Genomic DNA, 26,398 nt, shown 5'->3' with positions numbered 1-26,398 from the left:
ATTGCACTGGGGCTGGAATATTTTTAGGAACGAGAAAGTAAAACACAGAAATTATTTTCATTTTTTTTTTAAAGTGGGAAGCTCTCTCCTTTATCAGGAGGGTTGGTAGGTATGCTGCAAGAGGGTTAATTCCGCACAAGTGGCTGCAAACATGCCTAGTGCATCCAAGAGCGTTTAACTACATTGCTCATTCCACTGACCTGGACTGCTGTCCCCAAGAGCGTTGAAATCATACCAATAGTAAAAGGCGCTTTAGAAATATGCCCAATAACACAACATAACATAACATAACATAACATAACATAACATAACAACTACTGGTACGAGGAAGAGGGGCGTAGAGCAGTGATGATTAGGGCCCGATACTAACGTTCCTAACTGTTTATGAGAGGTCTTTATTTTCGGCTCCCCTCTTTCTGCTAAACACGTTGGCGTCGTTTTGTGGGATGCGGCCTGTTTCGGGCTTTTCTTTGGCGAGACTTGTGCCTGCTCTGGGCTTTGTTTTCATGGAGGATTGGGCTTGTTTTTCACGTTAGACCTGGCACAGCTCAGCTGTTCGTGCAAGGCCTGGTGTCTCACCGGCGCCCCGTGCAAGGGCTGTAAACGGTGAGACGCTCCAAAGCGCGGGGCGGGGGGTGTGACATTCTGGGCACAACACTTGCAGTTATCACTGGAGCGTGCACTGCAGGGGGGGGGCACCTCCGTGGTGGCCAGGAGAGGCTGCTGTTTAGCAAAGGGTGGGAGAGGACATGGGGGGAGGAGACCTGAGGGGGCAACCCTGGAGCAGCAGTGGGGTATGGAGGGAGCAGATAATAGGACTCAGAGTGTGGAGGAGCATTCAGCAGTCCCAGAGGTAGAAGATCTAGTGTGTAAATGTTTTTAGGAGAGCTGGGCTAGAGATCATACACTATAGGGGGGCAGGCGCATGTGTACACATTGGAGTAACTTTGCTGAACATGTTGGAGGGGGCATGACATCTGGAGGAAAGGGGCCCCAGCCAAATGAATGGGGACAAAATGGTGTGCCACGAAAGTTGGGGGGGCAAACACCCCTGTCCCCCCTAAAATTAGGCCCATGGGTGTGCATAAGGGAGAAGAGTAACACATGCAACTGGTTCTCCTGCTTCTAGTTCCCAGGAGCAGGAGAACCAGTTACCTGTGCTCTGGGAATTTTTGCAAGAGAGTGAGCAACCGGTAGTGGGGCAGAGATCCAATTCAAGGGTGTCTATTGGAAGGCAATGGTGTGCTAGCCACAGGATGCCTAGGGATAGGGAGCAGCAGAGCCAGCCTAGTTAGAATGGGGATGCAACGACTGGACAGTTGCCCAGTCACCCAGTGTAGTCCTAGGCGTGGGATGAGAGCACAACTCAATGTAATATAGGGTACAGGGAATTAGTTTGGCCTTGTAGAAAAAGGCACGTGTAGAGTGGGTTCCCGGAGCATGTAGGTTGGTTGAAGAAACGTGGTAGAAGACCAAACCCAGGGGATCTGGCAGAAGGAGAACCTCATTTGGGGTTTACTGTGCAGTGGCAAGAGAACAGGCACTTGTTCAAATAGTGCAGTGGCAGGGGATTCCTAGAGGAGGTAAAACAAGCGTATGTGTGTCGGGCTGGCTGACAAGGTGTGGGGGCCCCTTTCAATATGTTTGGGGGGCCTCTTACCCACAGCTGCTAAAAAAGTCTGAGCATGCCGTGCAGTGCTTATCTTTATAATGGAGACAATGGAAATCAACAATGGCGTGAATAGCTGCCGATTATAATGGTAGAGGCGGGAAGCTGAAACACTAAACTTCCACTGAAAAGCTTTTAAATTATATTTGTCAGCAAGGTGCTAATGTAGTAGAAGGCAAAAGTGGGGGATGGGAACATTGCTGGATACTGCAAAGCCAGAGGGAAGTGATGGCCTGAAGGCACCAACAAAGACAGCAAGTGCACCTTTAATGTCCCAAATTAAAGAATAACAGTGCTGTGTTACATGACTGCCAATATGGGGGAAACTGCTCAGTCTGATGCCCTGAACCTCAAGGCCGATTTTAACTGAAAAGGTACCCAGAAATCGACCCTGGCAGTGTTTGCAGGCAGGGCTGGGTTAGGGAGTGCAGGCCGAAGATTTGTGAGAGAACCCCGGGTAGCCATGAGTGAAGGAAGCAGAAGTGAATCCCATACAAGTACCTATAGGGGAATCGCAACAACAGCCTTAGAGGCTGAAAAAAATAGGTGCATTTGTGCTGTCAGATAGGAGAACTGAACCAAGCACATACGTGAGCTAAGGGGAACTAATCCATTGGGCTAGCAAAATAGGGACCACAAGCAGCTAAAGGACACAAAAGCAGGTGTATGGGTAGACAAATGAGTGTAAGGCTAACTGGTATATCGATGTACGAGATTAGACTCAAAACTGGGCAGGAATGGAGTGGACAGAGGAGAGTTGTATTCGCATTAGGTGGTGAAGAGGACAGGAAGTCCTGATTAGATGTAGACCTATGGGGGAAGCAGAGCAGGTCTGAGGTGCTTGGGAGTTGATCCTTCGGTAGCTCTGGCATGGGAAGCATGCTTCTCTCATGTTGTGCACACAGTAGGCTTATTCGATTTATATTTGTGCATTGCTCCAGATGAGATCTGGAAGTGGGAGTCTTTTACTCCTCATTTTTTTAAGTTGGGAGTAAAATGATTTTTTGGTGAGTAAAAATGTACGTCCAATTCCCAATGTGAGTATTTTATAAGCGAGTAAAAATGTTTTAACTGGAAAACAGAAATATTATATCAATTATTTCTTTGCACCTAGTTATTCATGCACATTACAAGATTCATAATTACTTCTTTCGATCAGGCTGTAATGATGGTAGTTTCTTCCTATAGTTCTACATGCACTACTGGTCCAAACATAACCATGGAGATGTGTGGGAGAGAAAGTAGGGGTACAAGGTTCTACGCGTGGGAGTATTTGCTTATTTTTAGGGAGTTAAAGTGGCCAGGACACCCCTTCTCTGCAGGGCTGTATTTGTGTATTTCTAAACTTCCTTGTGCCTGGGCGCCATTGTTTCGCTGTGAATACGAACGTCTTAAGGACACTCGAGGTGTTACAATAAGGTGGTGGAAATAAAGAGTGAAACACCAGCCTATTATCCATAACCAAGCATATCAAGGTGACCTCGATAGCAAAGGCAGTAACGCATAACTGTAAAAACCTATTGTACATGTAGAAGTGCCAGCATACAGCAGATTCAAAGAAATACATTAATAACCTGTGGAATAGCACAATGGCAAACTGAGTATTTGCATATCACTTTTCTCGTGCTTCTGAAATCACTACTCCTGTCTTTTGGTGCTCTTTGCACTCTCTGCCCAATCCACTTGTGGCTGTTTCATAAGTTTGTACACTGGGCCGCCGCCTCCTCTTTTGATTCTGCTCAGCTCTTTAGTTGGACTCTCAGATTGTCCTACCACCTTTTCACAAAACATTTCTAAATCTTCGTTGCTTTCCTCCTACCTAGCCCCTTATCGCAAAGAGAAAGTGACTGACTCCCCACTATTCAGTGGTACACCCTTTCCCAATTTGCTTTCTTCTTAATGCCCACTCTCTTCACCTTTGGCCAGAAACCTTGGAGTCCATTTTGATAACTGCAAGGACCTACGTCATCCCCCTGATACCTGGCTCCACTCGACCTTCTTTGAATATGGACACATGTCACATTTCTTTCGGGAGAGCCACTGATTAAAGCTATAGCCCTGAAAAGGCTGCCGTTTCAATTGACCTCTGACACAGCCTTGCTCACAATTTGCCTTGCCTACCTCTGTCCTAAAAATGTATTCCACTTAAACATCAACCCTCATGAGCTACGCCAGCTGGCTCACTCTACACAATGGGGCCTTTCCCCCCCAATCCCTGGATAAATTTTTTAATCGGTTTGTGTTCTTGTCTCGATTCCCTGATCTTTTTCCGCTGCTCAATCACCCAGTACCTGCTCACCACCGTTTTGCACTGTCTGCAGATTTCCTTTGTCCACCTTGCCCTTGCTCTCTAGAAAATAATCTGTGATGTACAATGAGTCCCCTCTCCACCCAACTTAATTTCTGTTTATTTGCATTCATATTGCTTTTAAATATTATTTTGAAATGTGCATCAAAAGTGCAACAAAAAAAAGTGGAAAATGCATAAGACCAACTACTACCTATGCCAGAGACAAGAACATAAGGTGCTTTGAAGAGTCTTGGCCCGAGGTCCACTTTTTGGGACCCATTGTGACCTTTAAGCCCCCGTTCTCTACCTTGTTCTTTAAGACATATCATTTGAACAGTTACGTAGTGCCAATGTTGAGCCTGAATACCTCAGCTCAAATACTAAGGGTGCCCCTCCACTAAAGTCTGCATGGTGTGTTATTTTACAAGGTGGATTTTCTTAGTGGTTTCTAATTCGCCGTTTTGCTTTATAAACTTATGTAATTATATGGGCACGCGATTTGACGTTCTTTATTTTGGTTCATGTTACTTAAATTGTGTATGTTGCTGCTCCTACCGCTTCCCGAAGAGTGTAGCCTGCCCTACCACAAAAGGTGGAGGAGGTAGACCTGTTGGGCTGTGTCTATTTCAGCTTCATGACTGGGGCTGTCTGTTTCAACTTCATGACTAGGGTCACAGTTGGTTTGATAGTAGTGTGTGCCTGAGTCGGGGGATGGTCTTGCACTTCACTGTACTCCTACAAAGCAGCAGCAGTTCCATTCCAAAAATATAAGTTGTTAAATTAAGCGAGCCTATTTATAGTATGTTTGCTACAAAATACTGCCTTTGTTTTTCATTAAATTTTAGTTTACGGTATAATGTCCATGTATCCCTCAGCTTAATCCTTTTGACGGAAAACCTAGCTTGACACCAGTGCTTTACATAAGTCTCTGTTGCTCTGCCCACTGGCCTATTTGAAACTCCCTGACATTTTGTCTAATGAATCGCCCTCGATTAGAACCATCTACCCTGAAAAGTGGCCGATGATCACAAACTACCGTTTCCGTCCTAATCGCCCCGACAGCATAAATTGCAGCCACTCTCGTCAATTCTTTTGGTTTTTCTCTTACTCAATGTATACATAGCTAAATAGATCTATACACAAAGTGTGGCATTTACTGAGCCATTGCAGCTCTTAAAATTTCCCTTTGCTCATGATTACTGATCAATTACTTTCTGCGGCAGGCCAACTGGAACATCTGAACTTGCAAATTAGCCAGCCTGCTGTAAAACCATATCCCTACTTAGTCTCCTGCTCAGAGTTAGCGGGAGCATGGTGATTTTCTAAACTTCTCGTTACTCCACACAGACATGGTGCAGGCATGTAGTATGCCTTTTCAACACAGCTACTGCACAGAACCTGCATTGAAAATTGTTTTCGGGGCAATTTTATCATATTCATTATTATTTCTTGCATCTGACTGGTACAACTCACGCACTTAAAGCCTTATTTTCGAATAATACAAGCATGCTGTATTGTTCATTTGATGTCTTTGTTAGTAATAACGTCCAATTATTACGGAATCGCTAATCATTATTTGAATTGCGGATCTGTAACATTTTAATTTGCACACTCTGCTAATCAATTTTTGAAAACTCGTTTATGACTTGGCAGGTATTGAGCTGCTACAGCTGTGTACAGGGAGGAAAGGCTCTCTCCTTATGTTGTCGGAATTGGTATTTCCAAGCCTCTTTGCTGAATCAAAAATCTTGTATAGCAGCCATATGTTGCAAAAGTAAACCATGTTGCCCCCCCCATTGCATGGGACTGTTGTATAAAGGGGTTGCACAATTTGATTTATTTTCCAGCCATGTCCTCCACCCACCTCTCCTGCGTCTCCAGGGGACACCCCTGTAATCGTCTCTACTTCCCATTCCTCTTGTCCCCCTCACTGCTTCCTTCACCTCCTCTGGCCCGGTCCTCCTGTCCCCTCTTGCTATCAATGTATTCCAGAATAGACACTCCGCACTGCATTACGTGTGAAACGTCATATTTGGAATACATGGCACAGTCATACGTAGCAGATTGTAATAACTCCTTTTACAAGTGCTCCATCAGATAAATGATGTAAGACCTCTCAACCATTAGACTTTAGAACAAATAACAAACCCCCTAGTCTTTAGATATAGAGTTAGTTGATTCCCGTTCCTTAATTGTTTTCAAGAAAGAAAACTGGAACAAAAAAACGGCCCCCTCCTAGCATCCTAACAAGACTGGTCTTAGCCCATCTGTGTGCAGCATCCTCAAACAAGATATATCGGAAACACCCTTGTTGGACCCATCACGATGTATACATGGTTTAAGGGAATTCTCAGTGCTTGCTTTACTTACTGTCAGTTATGTGAAAAAACTACATGTAATTTACCCTTCTTTTCAGATTTTGAAGTGTAATAAAAGACCCTCGATCCAATTGTGAAACAGTCTGCATAGCCCACGTACATAACCAGCCAGTTATAGGCTTGACAAGTAGGGCGGGAGAACCTCACTGCCCCCATTTCACAACTTCTAATAAGTTTAAGACGTCTTACCCCCCCGCCCCGAGGCCTTTTCCCATGTCTATATAGAAAAGAGAAAGTTTGTGGGTTTCACCAATCTGCACCAAATTTTGCATAGTCACACGCTAGGCCCCTCTGGACATTATTGGCTAACTGACATCTGGACACCCCACCCCTTTCCCCGGATTTCATCAAAAGTGAAAATGTGGGTGTGGGTTTGTGGCTTGCCGTATGTTCCTTCCACAAACCCACACCTTTCCCTGGATTTCAGCAAAAGTCGACATTTGTTTGTGGCTTGGCAAAGCTTTGTTCCTTATACAATTCCACACTGTTTAGCAATCTGCACCAAATTTTGAAGAGTTACCTGACCCTATGAGGGAACGAAAGCACGGGAAACTCAGAGTATATAGTTCCATATAAATTAAAACACCAAAGTATACATTTCTTTTAACATTAACCTCGGCATATGGATGGGTATAGCGTGGAAAATATATATCAAAACCCGAAGAAGAGCTATTATTTTGACCAAATTGCATCTTACCAAAAGTGATATGGGAAGAGTGCTTCAGAGATCAGTCACTGTAACTGTTTGTTCTTAAAGACTTGCTAAAATGTGGGGCTATGAGCAGAAATGGATTGTCTGAGAATCTTATGCCCAAATAAATGATAGTCTTCACAGTTAATTTATAATCTGGTCAATTAAGAAAGATATTTATTTTTTTCTTAGTTGTGATGTTTCCCAATAATGCTTCGAAGTATGCAGCCAACCTAATGTTTGCGGTCTTGGACAAGTACACATCAATATCATCTGCACACAGAGCAAGGCCAACCTCTCCAAACCTGGGAATACTAAAAAGGACCACCCTGTTGTCCTCCACAAGGAGCTGCACAAATACTTCAATATGCAGTATGGAAAGCTGCAGGTACATGGGGCACTCTTGCTTGGTGCCGTGAATAATGGGAAACACATTGTTTTGCTGCACAGGCCTGTTTGCAGAGGGTTCTAGACAGAAAGTGTTGGATCAGGCTCACTCATTCAGCAGGAAAAACCTATCGTACGCTTTCTCCGAATCCACAAACGTAAACAATCCGTTGAGGTTAGACTATGCAACTATGTCAGTCTGTGTGTTTGACGGTAGAGCAACAAGGTATAAACCCAGACTGGTCAGTGTGCGTCACAGAACCAGACTCACTTACAAAGATTTTTAAATTATCTTGGAGAAGGTTTTATCGTCTCCATTAACCAAAAGCAGGGGACCGTAGGGCGATATGTTACTCGTGCCCTTCCCTTTCTTAAAGAACCAGTTGGGACGTTGGAAGGGTCCTGACTCTGTACCTCTGCCAAAAGCCTGATTCAGCAGTGGAAGTAAGATTGATCCAAATCAAGTATAGACCTCAACTGGCAGGGATACCGCTTTTTCCAGAGCCCTTACCTCTAGGTAAAGAACATCTGTGATCTCATATACTGAGAGCACCAAAGATAATTTGTATGAAAAGATGTTTTTCGAAAACAATGTCGTTTTATAAAATAGTTTGATAATTGCTTAGTAGCTGGTGATAATGTTTGAGTACATGTTTTAGCTGTAAACACTCATTTCATGTAAGTTGTTAAAGTGTTGAATATCATATTTATGAGAATTTAGCTTTATATGACTCTGAGTGCGCCCAGGTGCCCTTTCTTATAATCTAGATTGTGCTGTGCTTCCCAAGTTTGTAGCACAATGACATATTTCCTTTCTACAGGAATTGTTTTTCTTATTTAGTCTTCTGGGTTAACCTGAAGCTTGGTATCAGTTGTACCAGTTTAGAGGGTTGAGAAGTTCAACAGCTAAAATCCATATTTGTGCTGTATTTCACCAGTGGTTTTATTAGTACCCCTGTGATTAACCATGTTTTGTAAAATAGCATTTCTCCAATATTTACCCCATTCATTGAAAGATTCATTACCCCAATCATTGAAAGATTCATGACCCCAAAGAGGGCGGGCAATCATGATTGATGCTTTTTTGTTTGCATTGTTTTTGCTAACTCTTTATCCATTCCAGCCTTTTAAAAAAAAAAAGAAATTCTTTAAATATTGGGAATATTAAATGTAAGCATGCAATACAGGTGTGCTACCTTTTGTTTATGAATTAAAGGTTGAAATCCAAAATCATGGCTGTCTATCTCTCATAAACATTTTGCCTCGGATGCCTTAAACATGCTGCATAAGCCCTTTCAGTACTGAAGTGCCCCCCGTGGCTTATATGAATATGTGAGATTTTAAAAAGCACAATTCTTAACTGGGAAATGGAACACTGTCAATATGGGATGCACCTGGGGGATTACAGGTAAGGTATGGAAATGGCAGAGGTAGCCTGGGTAGATAAAGGGGATCATGTTGGGAGCACACAGTGGTTGTTGTGTGGAGTGATAGGGGAGATTTTATTTGAAGTGTAGGAGCATTGCAGAAATATAGGATGGAGGGGAGGTATTCTGGTCTTTGTTGGATACTTGTTCTAGAGACCGGTTGCAAGCAGGAAAAGAGCTCTGTATAACTTTACTCTCTTGCAGTTCTTTGTTTCTTGTTGGCGATGTTGTGGCTTATGGTAGTGTTGGCCATCGAATATTGTAAGTGTCTCTGCTTCGTAGCGTGGGGTTTTGGTTGTGGGTGCTTTGCAGGTGATTCGGGGTGTCTTGAACATGAAGCATGCTTGAAGGGGTAGCCAGTGCCACCTCTTGAACATGGGGGTGGCGTGGTTGAATTTTCTCAGTCCTGTGGTGAGACATGCTACACTCATTCAGAGGGGCAAGGATGCCATCTACAACTCATGCTTATAGGGTGTTGTCACTGTCCATCTTGGAGATGACCCGGGCAACCTTTATGAAACCTGGGGCATGGATGAAGGGCTTGACTTCAGGGTGTCTGGGAAGGTGCCATTGCATGAGGGATGCGTTAATGACCTTTCGCAACGAAGGAGGGGAGTGGAGGGGAGTGGAGGATATCCATTTTTGTAGATGATGGGCTGGAAGAGTGTTGGTCAGGTATTCTGGAGTCATCGTCCTGGATTCAGTCCTTTTTGTTATGTTGCAAACTGGAAAACTTGGGCTTGTACCTTGTCTGTGGATTGCAGAGGGTTGATGCAGTGCTCTTGTGTATGCTTTCATGATGGTTGTAGTGTGGTTGTTTGCTTTTTCTGTGGTGATGAGGGCCCAGACCCAGAATGCTGAGGGGAGTGTTTTCTGGTTGAGGAAGTCTTCTTGTTGGTGACATTTTACTTTACTTTTACTTTAAATTATTTGTATAGCGCAGCCTTGGATCCCTAGACATGAGGGCGCTGATTAACAAAGAAGCAGGCAGTCAATAAAGCACAATACTGATGAGGGGAGTTAGAACGAGAAGCTCATGTGGAGAAACCAGATGAAATTCATACAAACAGCCAGGTTTTAAGCTTTTATTTTTTAATGGTTCGAGCTTGTTCTGAAATCTGAGATCATATGGGAGTTCATTACAGGCTTTGAGGGCTGCAACTGAGAGAGCCCCATTTTCAGTCTTTCTAGTTGTGCATCTTGGAATCACTAGTCGTTTCTGATTATTACATTGAGAGCTCTGCTAGAGGCCTTTTCCACAATCCATTCCTGCAAATACCTTGGCATAATGCCCATAGTGAACTTGAATGTGATCACTAGGAGGCGAAAATGTATTCGCGCATCTACTGGCAACCAATGCAAAGCTCTTTTGGCCTCTGTGACATGGTCACGTCTGGACAAGCCCATGACCACCCTTACAGCTCTATTCTGTATCACTTGTAATCTGTTAACTTTTTCTTTGCTAGGACCAGTCAAGAGACTGCAACAATAATCCAATTTGGAGCAAACAATGGCTCTTGCTAGGGTCTCCGCATTAGCCTGTGTTATAAGGGGACGCAGATGTTCCAGGAGTTTAATAAAATATGCAGTGAGTGGACAAGACCAAACTCGCTACATGGGCCTTCATGGTCATACACTGATCGAATGTAACCCCTAAAGATGTAACTTTCTTGAAGGGAATGATCTTAACATTGCTCAACTGGAATTCATCATAGGCATAGCCCAGTTTGGATAACATGGGCTGCGAGCCAACAATTAATAGTTCTGTCTTGGACCTGTTAAGATCCAGGCCGTTCCAGATCATCCAATTTTCAATAGTGGCATAGGTTTTATTCAATTCTGCTTCTTTCTGATCATGATGGCCTGACAGAGGGACGACCTACTTCGTGTCTTCAGCAAAGTTAGTAAAGCTTCCTGTTCTAGCAGTGCAAAGAAAGGAGCCATAAAAATATTGTACAAGCAGGGGGAGATGCAAGTCCCCTGCGGGACACCCTATCCAATCAGTACTGCGATAGCATCTGCTATCTCGGAACAAACTTTACTCTCTATTGTTAAGAAAAGATGTGACCCAGCGAGTGGCAGCTGGGGAGAGGTTTGCCACCTCCTCTAACCTGGAGACCAATAAGGGATGGTCTAGCATGTCGAACGCACCTGTAAGATCCAAGAGCATAAGCATAGATGAGAGTCCTTTATCCATTCACTCAAGAAGCCTCGATTTTAATTCTAATAACGCAGTCTCAGTGCAGTGGCCTATTCTAAATCCAGACTTACGACAATTCAAGATGGGGCGATTTATTAAGATGTTGGGCAATTCGCCTATAAGCAACCCAATCCAGTGTCTTCAGGAGGAATGCCGTATTTGTAATGGGCCTATAATTTAGTGGCTCTTCCACCGGTAGGCCTGTTTCGTTTTAATTAAAGGGGTCCCTCATGATTGTTTGAGATCTGCTGGCAAAAGGCTCTCCATGAGTGAGGCGTTCACAAATTTACAGATGGCTGAGAGCAAAGTCGGGGGACAGGTTTTTATGATGAGGTCCGAACATGGGTCTCCTTTACAACGAGTGGTTTTAAGGTGGGTCACTACTTCTGCCATTTCCTCAAATGAAATAGGGGAGAAATTAAATTGAGGGATAGAAGAGCATATTTTGAAACACACCAGACCAGTCTTAGACAGGTCTAAGATGGCGGCATCTTACTTGGATGAAATATCTGCCTTGATGCCCTTTAATTTCTTGACTATAGCATCCAGAATACTCTAGCACCAGTCAGTGCCTTTCAAAACAAGCCTGGTATCAGCAGGTGTGGTAGACTCCTGCTCTTTAAGGATTTTAAAGAGTTCTTTGGTCTCAGATTTCGCGTTCACAATCCTATCATTAAAAAAGTTCTTTTTCGCATACTGAATAGATGATTTATATGCTCCAGCGGCACCTTTTGTAGGCCGCCAGGAGGCCTGGAGTGGGATTGCTTTTACGGCCGGGCAAGGTATTAGTAATGTCCTCTAGATTGGAAATCAGGGCTTTAGACATCCCCACTACGGTGTCCGCTGGTGAAAAATGAATGTGGATATTAAGCAGTGGTTCAATTCTAGCCCGAATAAGTAGCATAGGATTTCTGCTGGTGGTACCTGTCCTCTCCTTGTTTTATAGGGAAGTGAGCCTGAATGAAGAAGTGGACAAATGCATGGTCAGACCAAGGACGCGAGGATAACTGAAGGTCCTTGGTTACCACTTTAGTGGCGTAAACCCAGTCCAGCGTGTGCCCAAGAATGTGTTGGAAACAGATTCCTTTGGTCCAGATCTAGATTGGCCACAGCCGTCTCCAACTCAACTCCACGCTGGTCATCTTTATGACATAACCAAAAGTTGATATCACCCATCAAAAGAAAGTGGGATTTGAGTACAGAGAATAGATGGTTACACAATGCTGATGTGAAGTCTTCAGTGTGGGAGATGGGTCTATAAATCAAGAGTAAGTTGAGTGTGGATTCGGCATTGAAGCCGATTTTAACCTGTAAGTATTCTATACCATTTAATGTGGTTCCAGCCTTTTACACAAACTGTAAGGGAGGATTTAAAGATCACCCCCCTCCTCTAACCTCAAGTCTATCCTGCCTTAACATGGAGTAGCCTTCAGGAATAGCCAGCTTCAGGGAGGGACCAGCTGTGCTAGGGACCCATGTCTCAGTGATTGCACAGATATCGTGATTCATAGTCTCTATATATGATGTACTCTCCGTAGCATGTTTCACTAGAGAGCTGGTGTTCAGGAGTAAGCATAAAGTGTGTATACAGAAATCACAACACAACTTTGTTTCTGGATTGCTGTATCAGCTCCCTGTGTAACCTGCGAGATGAGATTTATCTTTATTTGTGGGGCTATGTTATTAATAGCAGTGGACCCACTGCACACTGCTTTCCGTAGGATCTCTGGGAGCAATATGAGGTGTAGGGGAATGCACAATAGTCAAAGGGTCGATTGCTTGCGTAGTACACAAAATGGGAATTTGTGCTACAGCGCTAGCCGCGCCTGAGGAGATTACATTTTTACTGGAGGTGTTTTTTTTACCACCAGGGGGTGCAGAAGGTCGGCTGCCTGATCCGTCGTCTCCTCACGTCAGGCTGATTCAAACCATGGGATTGCAGTATGTACTACAATTTTCTTAATCCATCTTCCACAATCCTTACTCTTAAGCCTGGGAGCACCTACAGTCCAGATTTCAGCCTAAATCGGATACTCCTGCAACCTTATCTCTCCGCCGCGGCCTCCTCCCCTCTCTCAGCAGTGAGCCTCTTCCCGCTCTCCTCTGCGAGCAGGAGCTCTGGAGTCCACTACTCCCAACGCCTTCTGCTTGTCTCAGTGCCGGCTTATCTATCCTGCATCTACCTCCCTGTCGCACAGTTGGCAATATTAGCTCTGGCCCGATCGCCAACCTGACTCTGCACTGCGATCTCCTTGCCCCGGGCTTTTACGACTGGTGAAGCGCGGAGTCTCCCGTGGCCATACTGTGGGCGCCTGTCACATTAACGCAGGCTTGAGTAACGCTGCATCCACAGCCGCCGGACTGAGGGCGGTGCCGTGTGCCCTTGGCGGAGCCTCCCCTACGGCACCGCCTCTGATGTGTCTGCTCCGGATTATTTGAGCCTACCTGCCTGAAGTCATAACACATTGCAGCGTCTTTCTACTGCGACTGCCCTGAGAGCAGAGCCTCCCTCCTAAACCTTGCTGCTCCGACCCACCGCTCAGCCTAGCTCTGTTGCAGACTGCCGAGCGACCCGCTGCTGCGGTCGCACCGAGGTAGGATTCAACATCAATGCCACAACCCCTGCACTGCTTGTTCCCCCACTCCCTCGTGGCTGCCCCACTCCTATGCAGGGTGGTGAGCGCCCTACCATAGCAGCCGCACTGTGGGCGGATCATATCACTCCTCACACTACGGAACGGACCATACTGCTGTCGCAACCATCACAACATCTGTCCACTGCGACTGCCCTGAGAGCAGAGCCTCCTGCCTCAACCTTGCTGCTCTAACCCGCTGCTCAGCCTAGCTCTGTCGCAGACTGCCGAGCGACCCACTTTTGCGGTCGCACCGAGGTAGGATTTATAAGCACTGCCACGACCTCTGCACTGCCTGTTCCCTTACTCCCATGAGGCTGCCCTCACTCCTACGCAGGCTGGCGAGCGCCCTACCTTCGCAGCCGACTGTGGGTGAATCATATCACTCGCCATAGTACGGAACTTCCAATAGACTGTAGCTCTGTCTGTTCCTTCGCCCGCTGAGACCGCCTATGCCCTGCTACAGCGGACTGTAGGACTTTCTGATATTTCAACTACAGAGTTTGCCTGTGCCCTGCTACAACGGACTGTAGCACTGCCTGTTCCTTTGCCCACTGATACCGCCCCTGCCTACCCAGCTCCCGAGCTCTCCCTCTGTCTCCCTGCTTCATCTCTCCTGACCTTCTCCTGCCGGCGCTGCCTGTGCCACCACTGCCAGCTGTCTTCAACTATTGTGCACTGCCTGCAGCAACCCGCTGAGACTGCCTGTGCCCTACTGCAATGGACTATAGCACTTCCCGCCCAGCTCCCGGGCTCTCCCTCTGTCGGACCCTTGTGCGATCATCCTACTGTCTGAGGTCCCCACTCCTCCTCACCAGGGCATCATCCCTCTCCCAACGTTCCTGCTGTTCTCACCTTACTTCTCTTGGATGCTCTGCTGCTTTTCTCACAAGTTTACTACTACCCTCACCACTCCACCCTTGGACGCTCTGCTGCCGCAATCTTCACTGCACTCAGGCACTCACTCAACTGCCTGGGGCTCTCACTCCCCCTCCTCTGGGCCGCCTCCTCTCCTACGGACCCTGCTGCTCTCACCTAACTGACCTGGACGCTCTGCTGCTCATCCTCCTAAGGATCCAGCTGCTCTCACCAACTGCCCTTGGACGCTCTGCTGCTCATCCTCTTAAGGATCCTGCTGCTCTCACCTAACTGACCTGGACGCTCTGCTGCTCATCCCCCTAAGGATCCAGCTGCTCTCACCAACTTCCCTTGGACGCTCTGCTGCTCATCCTCCTAAGGATCCTGCTGCTCTCACCTAACTGACCTGGACGCTCTGCTGCTCATCCCCCTAAGGATCCAGCGGCTCTCACCAACTGCCCTTGGACGCTCTGCTGCTCGACGCTCTGCTGCTCATCCCCCTAAGGATCCAGCTGCTCTCACCAACTGCCCTTGGACGCTCTGCTGCTGCAACTTTTACTCCTCCCACTTTGACACTTGGCCCCAGTACTACTCTTTAGGGCCTCATCCTCACACCCTCATTCCTGCCCCACTTCCCCACCATCTGTGTCGCTCTGCTGCCGAGGCTACCAAATCCTCCTCTTCAGGGCCTCAACTCATTGCCTTACTCTCTTCACCTCTGCACTACTCACACTCTTAGACTACCTGCGGACACTCTGCTGCTGTGGCTCCCCACCCTTCCTCTCTAGGCGCCTCAGCCTCCCCTGCCCTATCACCCTCTCCCTTCCCTCTACTGAACCTGCTCCAGCTCCTGATCCCTACTCTGTCTGTGGACACTCTACTGTTGAGGCCACCAGCACGTACTTTAATCCCCTTTTTGTCATGCGCTCTATCTGTCTTTCCCCTCCTCGGTCTCCCTCCTCTTCCCTCTTCCTCTTCCTCCTGCTCACCCTCATGTCCACCCCCATTTCTCACTCCCCCTCCTGCCCACCTCTTCCCCCTCGCACTATCCCTCCTCGCCCTAACCATATCCACCTCTCCACTGTCAAACCCTCCAGTATCATTAATATTGCTCTCTGGAATGCCCGATTCATCTGCAATAAGGCTGCTCCGGCTCTTGACCTGTTCTTCCTACTCGACCTACACTTCCTCTGCTTCATTGAAACTTGGATCCCCCTTCAATTCCACTGTTCCTGCTTCTCTCTCCACCCCTCTTCCTCCTTCTCTCATGTCTCACGCCTCTCTGGTCGTGGAGGCGGCGTTGGTCTCATTTTTCACCCTAAATATCTTTCTTCAACCCCTACCTTCTCTGCCTTCGAATTTCTCTTCAAATCCTTCACTTCTTCACTTACCCTCATGCAATCTCCTTCTTAATTATTTAAAGACCTCCTGGCCCCCTCTCTTCCTTCTATGCGGACCTGGACCACCTCCTCTCCCTCCCCTACTCCTCTCTCTGTTCTTGGCGATTTCAACCTCCCTCTCTCAATCTCCTCTCAATTTTCCCATCTTCTCTCCTTACTTGATTCCTACCTCCTCTCTCCCCTTCCTACTCCCCCCACCCACTCCTCTGGCTCCACTCTCAATCTCATCTTTCTTTCATCTTACTCCTCTTCATCTGTATCTTCTCTTCCCAACCTTCTCTCCGACCATGCCTTACTCTCCTTCTCCCTTACTCCTCCCTGCTCCTCCTTGTCCTCCCCCTCTCGATCCCCCTCCTTCTCTCGTCGCGATCTCTGCAACTCAACCCTTCTCTCTTCTTCGACTCCTTTTCTTCTTCCCTTCCCCCTCTCCCTGACTTCTCATCTCTCTCGGCTGATGACGCCCTGTCCTCACTGTCCTCCTGTATATCCACCATTCTTGACCAACTCTATCCTCTTGCTTCCTTCTACCCTTCTCACAAACCTTCCCAACCCTGGCTCTCCTCTCACATTCTGTCCATGCGTCGTCTCCTCCGTCGCTTTGAACAACGCTGGCTCAAATCCCCTTCTCTGACTAATCAATCATGTCACTCTCTCTGACTCTTGCCTCATATCTGCCAAGCGCTCCTACTATTCTAACCTCCTCCACTCACAAGCTTCTCACCCCTACCACATTTTCCAGACCCTCTCTCTTCTTCTTTCCCCTCCTATTACTGACCCTTCCACCAACTCTCCCCTCTCTCCCTCCGACTTTGCCAACTTCTTCTCATCCAAAAATTCTCTCTACGCCAAAACATCCCCATCTCTCTTTCCTTCTCCCCTCCTCCCTCCTCCTCCTCTCTCACCTCTGCTAACATGTCCAACTTCTCTCCTATCACCTCATCCTGTGTCCCCGTCTTCTGTCCAAAACTCACCCTACTGCTCCCCCTCCGATTCCCCTCCCCACCTTCCTCATCCCTAAAATCTACCCTCTCCTCATTCCTTCAACACCTTTCTCTCCTCTGCTACCTTTCCTTCTGCTTTCAAACACGCCACCATCACCCCTATCCCGAAGAACCCTTCTGCTAACCCTCTTCTTGCTTCCAACTTCCGACCAATCTCCCTTCTCCACTTCATCTCTAAGCTCCTCGAGCGCCTAGCCTACTCTCAACTCTCAGCTTTCGTATCCACTCACTCCCTCCTCCCCACTTCTCAATCTGGTTTCTGCCCTAAACACTCCACTGAGACTGCTCTCACTTATGTACTTAATTCTCTCCTCACTGCCCGCTACGCTAAGTAATCCTCAATTCTCATCCTCCTTGACCTCTCTGCTGCTTTTGATACCGTAGATCACCCCTTACCTCTTAGTACTCCATCCTCCTTTGACTCAAAGACTCTGTCCTCACCTTGAACTATGGCGTCCGGGGGCGTGGCTACGAGGGCCATGTAGGACGACGCGATCTGGAGGAGCTCCCGAGATCCTGAAATGATCCTGCCGAAATAGTGCATAACAACGGGCCTATGACTGCTGAAAACACACATGCTGGTGTGTGAACGGTCTGACTGCGCTTGGTGAACTTTTGGAAGGCGTGGGAGGAACGGTAGTGGAGTTTTGTGCGAAAAAGATAAGGGGCGCCGGAGACGAAAGATGAAACAAAATGGCCGATCAACGACGGGAACAAAGGAAGGAGCAGGCCGCACGGTGGTCAGGCGATAGAAGCGAACTGTGTGCGCATTTGTAACTTGTGCAGAACGCAGGTCATGTCTAATAGAACAGTGAGACCGAAGGCGAAGCAGCCCACCTTGGACGACTTCGCCCAGACGTCCCCTGGTCCGGAAAATTCCAAGAGTAAGCATAAGTCGCCTACAGGCGGCATGCCTGCCACGGTACTAACCAAGAGGTCCTGGCTGCGATTGCTGACTTGAAGGAGACCTGGGAAGCTAAGCTTGAACTGGCTGTAACTGAGCTGAAAACGGCATTGGACCTTAAGGTCGGTGAGGTACAGGAGGAGGTGAATTAACTCCGGCAGGACGTCAGGTCCTTGGCGGAGCGCACTGAGGCCCTCGAGAAAGAGGTGAGCCCGAACACCGCGGATTGTGCCTCCCCTAAGGCCGAATTGCAAGCCCTGGTGCAGAGAGTGGGCAACTTGGAGAGCAGGGTGGAGGAGGCAGAAGGACGCGCCCAACGGAACAACATTCGCATCGTGGGCCTGCCAGAAGGATCGGAGGGCCACGATCCTACGGAGTTCATCGAATCTATGCTGTTGCAGGAGATACCCGGAGGAGCCTTATCTCAAGGATTCGCGGTGGAACGTGCGCATAGGGCTCTAACAAGGAGGCCGCCGCCGGGAAACCCGCCTAGGCCAGTAATTGCCAAAATCCTTAATTACCGGGACCGGGAGAGGATACTAGAACACTTCCGCAAGGGAGGAACGATTACACGAGGAGCGGCAAACATAACGGCCTACCCGGACTATACCCTGACTGTGCAGCGTAGCCGCATGAACTTTGGGACGGTAAAGCGGAGATTGAGAGAGGCAGGCCATAAATACATGTTGCTGTATCCGGCGAAATTGAAAGTTTTTCATAAACACAAAACTTTGTTTTTTGAGACTCCGGGGGACGCCATGGGATGGCTCGACGCGCAGGGATGTCCCCAGGAGCCTGACGTTCGGACGGGAAGAGGAGATGGAGGAGATAAGTAGTGCACGAGGAGGGTGCTACAAGATGGCGCGGAATAGATCTCTGGGACTTGATTATAGTCATTTGCACGGCCTTAGGCAGAGAAGGTCAGACTGTTGTACAAGATATTATGAGCACTGTGACTATTGCTGTATTTAGGGGAGCCTTGCGGAGCGGATCTCTTTACCCCACTTAGTAACTTTAGTTAAGTGGCCATTAGGGCGACTTCACCCTACTGAGCTCTGGACATTGTTTGGTGCTTGCAGGGCTAGATGTGGGGGTGCCTGAGTTCCGAGGATGGAGCTGGGCAGCAGTTGGGGTGTGTGGTGTTGGGGAAGGGATGGGTAGAGGGTGGGGAGGGAAGTGGGGAGTTTGGGGTGTGTATAGTTATGGGGAGTTTGAGTTTATACAAGAGGCTACAAGAAAAAGCCAGAGGGCTGTATCTGTATCGCGTCGGCAGGTGGGATTTGCTGCATGGAAGGGGGGAGGATACTTATGAGCTATGGGGGATCTTAAGATCGTAACGTGGAATGTCAGGGGACTCAATAGTTACCTAAAGAGGAAGAAGGTCATGATGTATTTGAAAAGACAGAAGATTGATATTGCACTGTTGCAAGAGATGCGTCTGACTCCGCAAAAGTTGGAACTGGTGGGGAAGAAGTGGAGAGGTACTGTAGTGGGCTCTCCGTATTCTGCCTACGCTAGGGGAGTGTTGGTCTGGGTGGCACCGCACGTTCTGCTCCAATTTACACAAGAGGTGGAGGATACGGAGGGGAGGATGGTCATATTGAAGGCACTGGTGGAGAGTAGGGAGGTGTGCATTGTAAATACGTATGCCCCCAATCAAAATACGGCGGCATATTTTAGGACTCTGTGTACCAACCTGGGTGCGTGTGTGGGTGGGGCGGTTATTTGGGGAGGGGATTTTAATTGCGTGCTGAACCCCAGGGTAGACAGATCTGATGATAAGATTGATAGGCCCACCCCAGCGGCCAGGGCATTGCAGACACTACTCGACGACTTCGGGCTGGCAGATGTTTGGAGGCTGAAACATCCTAATGAGGAACAGTACTCGCATTTCTCAGCCCCGCAACAACTGCATACGAGACTCGATTTTTTTGCCACGCCAGATGTGGTGATAGAGACCACCCAAATAGACTACAAAGCGAGGGTCCTGTCGGACCACTCGCCTCTGGTCCTGGGTTGGCAGTACTGCCGCCCCAGAGCGCGGATACCAACGTGGTGCCTCCGGGCTGAGGCGCTTAAGGATCCGGTCTTTAGAGAGGATATCAGGGATGAGATCACACATTATTTCGAGGAGAACGCTGGCAGTGTGGATTCGGCGGGCACGCTCTGGGAAGCCTTTAAGGTGGTATTGCGGGGTGCTGCCATTGCTAAATCAAAGGGCCTGCAGGGTTGGGTCCTAATGGAGTTAGGGGAAGCTGAGGATGAACTGGAATGGGAACTCAATAGGGGACGGGGGATGCAGAGCTAGTACTTAAACTACAGCAGCGGTGTGCAGAACTTTGGGAAAGGCTCTGCAACCTTAACTATAAGAAGTATGTTGAGAGCCAGCATGCAGGTGGGGATAATCTTGGCGTGGTTATACAAGAGCGAAACCCCTAGTTCCCCGATTAGAACGATAACCAGAGAGGATGGAGTGGTAGCGGACACCCAAGAAGGAGTCAATGAGGCATTCTTAGACTATTACAGGGCACTATATGAGGACAAAGGGGGGGGGCAACCGAGAGGAGATAAGAGAAACTTTAAGAGATATGGGATTACCTAAGATTAGTGCCGAAGAAAGGGAGGAGCTGGATGCACCGATTACTTTAGAGGAATTGGTGGAGGTGGTGAAGCAGCTGCCCACCAGTAAGACCCCGGGTGCGGACGGACTCCCTAGCAAATTTTATAAAGCATATATATTCCCCCCAACCCCCCCATGCTAGAAATGCTCAATGAATCGTTTGAGGTGGGCCGGCTGCCGGAATCGCTTAGAGAAGCGATAATAATACCGCTCCCTAAGCCCAACAAACCAGGGCATAGCAGCGGCTCCTATAGGCCCTTGTCAATGCTGAACCAGGACGGCAAGATATTGACGGCAGTCCTGGCCAATAGGTTGCGTAGAGTTATTAGTAAATTGATACATCCGGACCAGACAGGTTATGTCCCCAACAGAAATATAACCCACAACCATAGGCGACTCCACCGGGTGATTGAATGGGGGAGCAGGAGCGAGGGTGAAATGGCGGTTGTGTCCCTAGATGCAGTCAAAGCTTTCGACTCAGTGAAGTGGCCGTGGTTGCTGGAGGCCCTGAGGGAATACGGGATGGGGCCTGGCTATGTTAGGTGGGCGAAGTTGCTGTACAGTGAGCCGCTGGCTAGAGTACGTACAGGAGCGGTGATATCCGAGAGGTGGCAACTTAGCAGAGGCATCAGACAAGGGTGCCCCTGGTCCCCGATGTTATATATTCTGGCCCTGGAGCCCCTGGCAGTGTACCTTAGACAACAATATGACATGATAGGCATTGAGGTAGGGGGAGAGAAACACCTAATATCCCTGTATGCTGACGATTTGCTATTATATCTGAAATATCCGGAAGAAAATATTCAATATATTCTGGAGGTAATGGAAAGGTATGCAGAACTGTCGGGCATAGTGGTGAACCCCCAAAAATCGAGCATGTTCCCATTGGGTAGCTACAGAGGAACCCCTCCGGAGCAGTTGCCAGTGTTGTCGATACCATGGGCGGTTGGCTCCTTCCGCTACCTCGGAATAGATGTGTATCACACGGTAGAGGAGGAACATTTGCATAACACCGAGGTGGCTGTGGGAAAAATCTGTATAAGTATGAAGTTTTGGGAGAAGTTGCCGTTGGCGATGATGGGACGGGGGGCGATGCTCAAAATGGTGGTCCTACCTAGGCTCTTACATTTTTTCAGCAATATTCCGTACATGATACCTAAGAGGTTTTTTGCCACGCTGAATAGTATGTGCAGAGACTTCCTATGGCATGGCACTCGGAATAGAGTGGCGCTATGGAAGTTGCAGAATTTTTATGAAAAAGGGGGTATTAAGCTGCCCAATTTTGAGGCCTATTATGTAGCTGGCCAGTTGCAATATGTGGTCAAATGGCTCTCTGATGAGGTAACTCCCGAATTTAGGCTGTTTGGACAGGACTGCACTCCATTTTACCTGAAGGAAATTATTTGGTTGCCTAGGTCAGAAATGAAGGAAAGCCCGGGTATGATGTTGCTTGGGTGGAAGATGTGGCGTAGAGTATGTCGAATGATGGAGGACCCGTACCCGTGTTCCCCGCAGGTGCCGCTGGTGGCCTTGGCAGGGGAAGACAAACAACTAAGGATGATAATCAGGACCTATTGGGAGTCGGTCGGGATGGTTACATTGGGGGATGTCTGGCAAGAGGGGGCCATTAAGGATTTTGAAGGACTAGGGGAAGAGGCGGGCTTGCATAGGGGCCAGTATGTCACGTATCTAAGGCTGGTGCAGAATATTCGAAAAATCTGGCCTGAGACTGTATTGGCGGAGGAGCCAGATGCCACTATGGGGACAATATATGACATATCAGAAGGAGGGCATAAAATCTCTAGATTGTATGAGATGGTGATGACCCGGGTTGGGAAGGAATTGACGCATTTGAGGCTGGATTGGGAAACAGAGGTGGGAGCACATATGGAAGATGGGATGTGGGAGCATGCTATGGGATACCGCAAGAAGGTGTCCAGAAATGCCAGATTACAACAAATACAGTTGTACATAACGCACAGAGCTTACATGACCCCGATGAGAATATCGAAGTTTGTAAATGCGGGACGACAAGCGTGCCCAAAATGCGATAAGGAAGATGCTGATATGACACACATGTTTTGGTCTTGCGCAGTGATTGAGAGTTTCTGGGGAGAAGGGGCGCAAAAACTAGCGGACAAAGGGGTCACGCTCATTATAGATACGGCCTGGGCCTGCCTGTTGGGAGGGTTTCCCAGACCACGGAAACTTAAACATGTTGGGAAATTGAAGGACTTGGCATATGTGCTCGCAAAACGAAGGATTGCCATGGGCTGGAAGCAGTGCCATAAGCCACGGGTGGAGGTATGGTGGCGGGATTTGCAAAAATGGGCGGAGGCTGAAATGGTGGTATGGCAGGATGTATGTAGCAAGTGTGGGGAAGAAGAATGAGTACCCTGCTAGCATGGAGAGTATTAATAGCAGGACTGTTTGGAACAATAACGGATTCTGCAGATTCAGAAGAAGGTGATACCCTGCCACACGCAGCAGATACGGAATGAGAAGAACAAACAAGCTCTTGAGGGGGGAGAGATTGGGGGATCAGTGGTCTTGACTAATTGATGTTCATGTGTTTTGTTGCAAATAACGCTGCCAGTTTGGTTTGTATTGTTTGTTTCAAAAATAATGAAAACCTTTTAAAAAAAAAAAAAAAAAAAAGATGGCGTTCCCCAGGGCTCTGTACTTGGACCTTTACTTTTCTCTCTTTATACATCCCTTCTCACCCCCATTATCTCTTCTTTCAGCATTTTCCACCATTTCTATGCTGATGACACCCAACTCTTTCTCTCCTTCTCTTCCTTCACTCCTGACCTCCATCAAACTCTATCTTCCTACTTAACGGCCATCAAAAACTGGATGTCTTTCCATTTTCTTTCCCTCAACACTGACAAGACGGAAGTCCTGTTCTTCCCTCCTAACACACTTTCCTCTACCCCCCTCCTTTCATCCACTTGCCCACCTTCACAATCTCCCAATCTCCATCCATGCACACAATCTTGGTCTCTACTTTGACTCCTCCCTCTCCAACCACATCTCTCTCACCTCTCGTTCCTGTCAGCACCACCTCTTCAACATACGCAAGATCCGCTCCTCACTCACCTTCCACGCTTCTAAACTCTTAATCTCCTCCCTTATTTTCTCCCACCTCTTCTACTGCTCTTCTCTCCTCTTTGGACTCCCTGTCTCTCATTTGACTCCTCTAAAATCCATCTACCACTCCTCTATCCGTACTCTGTCTTCTTGGCCCTCGAGATTCTATTTCCACCTAACTCTCTCAACTTGGCTGGCTTCACTTCCTCTCACAACTAAAATTTCAATTCCTGCGTCTTGTCTTCAAATCTCTCCATGAACTTGCCCCCATCTCTCTTCCCTCCTCTCATTTTACTCTCCATCCCGCACGCTTCGCTCAGCTGATCTCTACTTACTCACTGTACCCCCAGCCCCATGTGCCTCCTCACGCTTCATTGGAACTCCCTACCTTTTTCTATCCGTTCCACCCCTACCTACTCATCTTTTCGCTCCTCCTTGAAAGCCCTTCTTCTCCACTCCCCCCTGACTTTACTTCCCTACCTTCTCGCCCCCAACTACCCTGCCCCCTTCCCATCCCTCCCTCCCTCCTTCCCACTGATCTCAAATCAGACATTGAAACCTTCCTTGCCTACCTCCTCTCCTCTCCCTTCCTCCTTCCCTCTTCCCCTCCTTCTAAGTAAATTGTTCTACATATTGTATCTCTGGTTTGTTTCATGATTGTAAATATGCTTCTTTCATTATTGTACCATGTTGTTATACTGTAAAGCGCTTTGGATTAAAGCTCTATATAAACATAAACATAATGAACAATGTGGGAGTCCTGTAGGAAAACGGGGGCAGTTACCGATAGACATTTAGCTTGACTCACTGCGCTCCAAGGGTTAATTGAGGTCGCTTGGGTGTTAAATATATTTCTGGCAGCAGCAATTGCAGCTAAGACTTCTGTAAGTCCCATGGCTCAGCCGTGGCGATCCGAACAACCAGGGATCTCATGAGAATTCCGGGCTTCAGTCCTTCCGGTCCTGCACAGACCGGCACAGACTGGCTTGCCCGTTCGTGCCTGCGTGTTCACGCCTGGTTTCAAGGCAAATGCGCTCCGAAATTACAGCTCCTTATGGGTAATGTTGTTTGGAGTGTAGAATGTGTTCAGAGTAACAAGGGACACTGATTCAAATCACACTTTACCCAAGGTAGGTAGAATACGTTTCCTGTTAAAAAACACAAGGAAAATCAGTCTACATCAATATTAAAAGCAGGGCTATAAAACAAGTGTTCGAAAAGATACGTGAAAAACAAAGCAGATTGCAGCAACACAAAGGAAATCTATTTTCTCCATAACATGTATTATCTGTACTTGGTGTGCTTGCAGTCTCTTGCGATTACTAGTTGGCAGGCATTTGTTTTTTTGGTCAGAATTTCTGTGTCACATTGGTGTTGGTGGTCAAACTTAGGGCAAGGTCGCTTGTGCTGAGCTTCGTGTTGACATTCTATGAGCGGTTGGGAAATGCGGCCACAGTGATGAGGATTCATTCCAAGGTGTTCATAGGGAAGTTCTAGGAGGAGCAGTAGTGTGTCTTGGTGTGTTTTTGTTGGCGGTGGACATTCAATGGCTAGAAATGTGGTGACTACCAGGACAAGAATTGCCTTTGTAGTGGGTTTGTTCTGTGATAAGGTGCTTGATATCCATGGAGACCAGCAGTTAGGGTACAGTTTCTCAGGTCTCCTTGGCATGTTGAGGACCTGGAGGAAGGTGTTATTTGTGTTGTTGATGGATGCTGTATTTCTAAAGCTTGTAGACGAGATCAGATCAGGTGGAAGATGTTTGAGTGCGGAGAGCGGAATGTGTCGGGTGAGGAGCTCCATATAGAAAGGTGCATGTCCATGATGTGTTGTAGATCAATGCAAGCCCTTCCCCGTTATTCTCTTTGCAATGCTTGTGATGGATACTGCAGCCTATTTGGCAGTGTCTTTTCACATCTGTCAGCTCTGCAGCGTAAGCATTTTAAGTGGCATTGAATATTACAAGACATAGCTACTTGTACAGAGTCATGCCTTTAACTGGGAATATATCAACGTATAAATAGAAATAAGCAGTGTACTTCTACCTGTTTAGGTTACTACTGGCCTAGGCACTAATCGTTTTTATGTTGAGCCTCCACTTTGAGTAACAATGTTGTTGCCAGGCTTCACAAGTTCCAGAAGTGCTCATAATTTCTATTAAAACCAGTAGATCATTGTATGAAGACATACACAATTGTTTACACACACAAACTCAAAAAAAGTATGTTCTTAGTAGTTTAGATAATGATGGTCAAAAGATATTAACACAATGTGAATGTACACCAGAAAACCAGAGAAAGTGAAACGGGCACTCATGCACTCAGATTGGATTAAGACAAGAGCATTGATTGGCAACTTAAAAAGTAATAAAAATGTCCCTTTGTTTGAGAAATCAAGTTCGTACGTGTTGCTATACATCAGAACGTTTCCAAATGGCGAAATTAGTTGTTTGGATTTCGATTGGGTCTGGTGAAAACTAAAGAGACAGAACGAATTTGGAATAAATCTGATCCCACTATGGGTGAATGTAACTTGTGTGGAGAGGGATATCCTCAAGATATACACCATATATGGATCTCTTGTTCATCCACTCTAACTCTGAGAGAGAAATACTTTTCGACATATGTACATAACATCGCATGGATCTCAACACATGAGTATACTGGAGTCCTGAGGGATTGATGAAGTGAGGAATGCTGGATTCAAGTGATTGTTGGAACTGTTTGTGTGAAGCAGGAACTTTAGAGCACATGCTTTGCAATTGTGTACAAGGATTTTGGACTGATGTTTGTAGCATGTGTGTGAGGGTGCTTGGGATGGACATTAACCTGAATTTCAAAACTATGATAC

General features: G+C 47.2%; 1 protein-coding gene across 1 annotated transcript in view; it reads left to right on the top strand.

Moving 5' to 3' along the window:
* Window positions 1-411: 411 nt before the first annotated feature.
* LRRC28 (leucine rich repeat containing 28) overlaps window positions 412-26,398 on the top strand; it is a 379,410-nt gene continuing 353,423 nt past the window's right edge. Inside the window, exon 1 of the mRNA XM_069625051.1 lies at window positions 412-606. The gene's annotated coding sequence lies outside the window, so the exon portion shown is untranslated. The remainder of the gene's footprint in view (window positions 607-26,398) is intronic.

The sequence above is a fragment of the Ambystoma mexicanum genome, chromosome 11, assembly GCF_040938575.1.
Source record: "Ambystoma mexicanum isolate Mex_15411 chromosome 11, UKY_AmexF1_1, whole genome shotgun sequence".
Lineage (NCBI taxonomy): Eukaryota > Metazoa > Chordata > Amphibia > Caudata > Ambystomatidae > Ambystoma > Ambystoma mexicanum.
The sequence above is the reverse complement of the archived record's forward strand: the minus strand, read 5'-3'. Positions and strand labels throughout refer to the sequence as shown.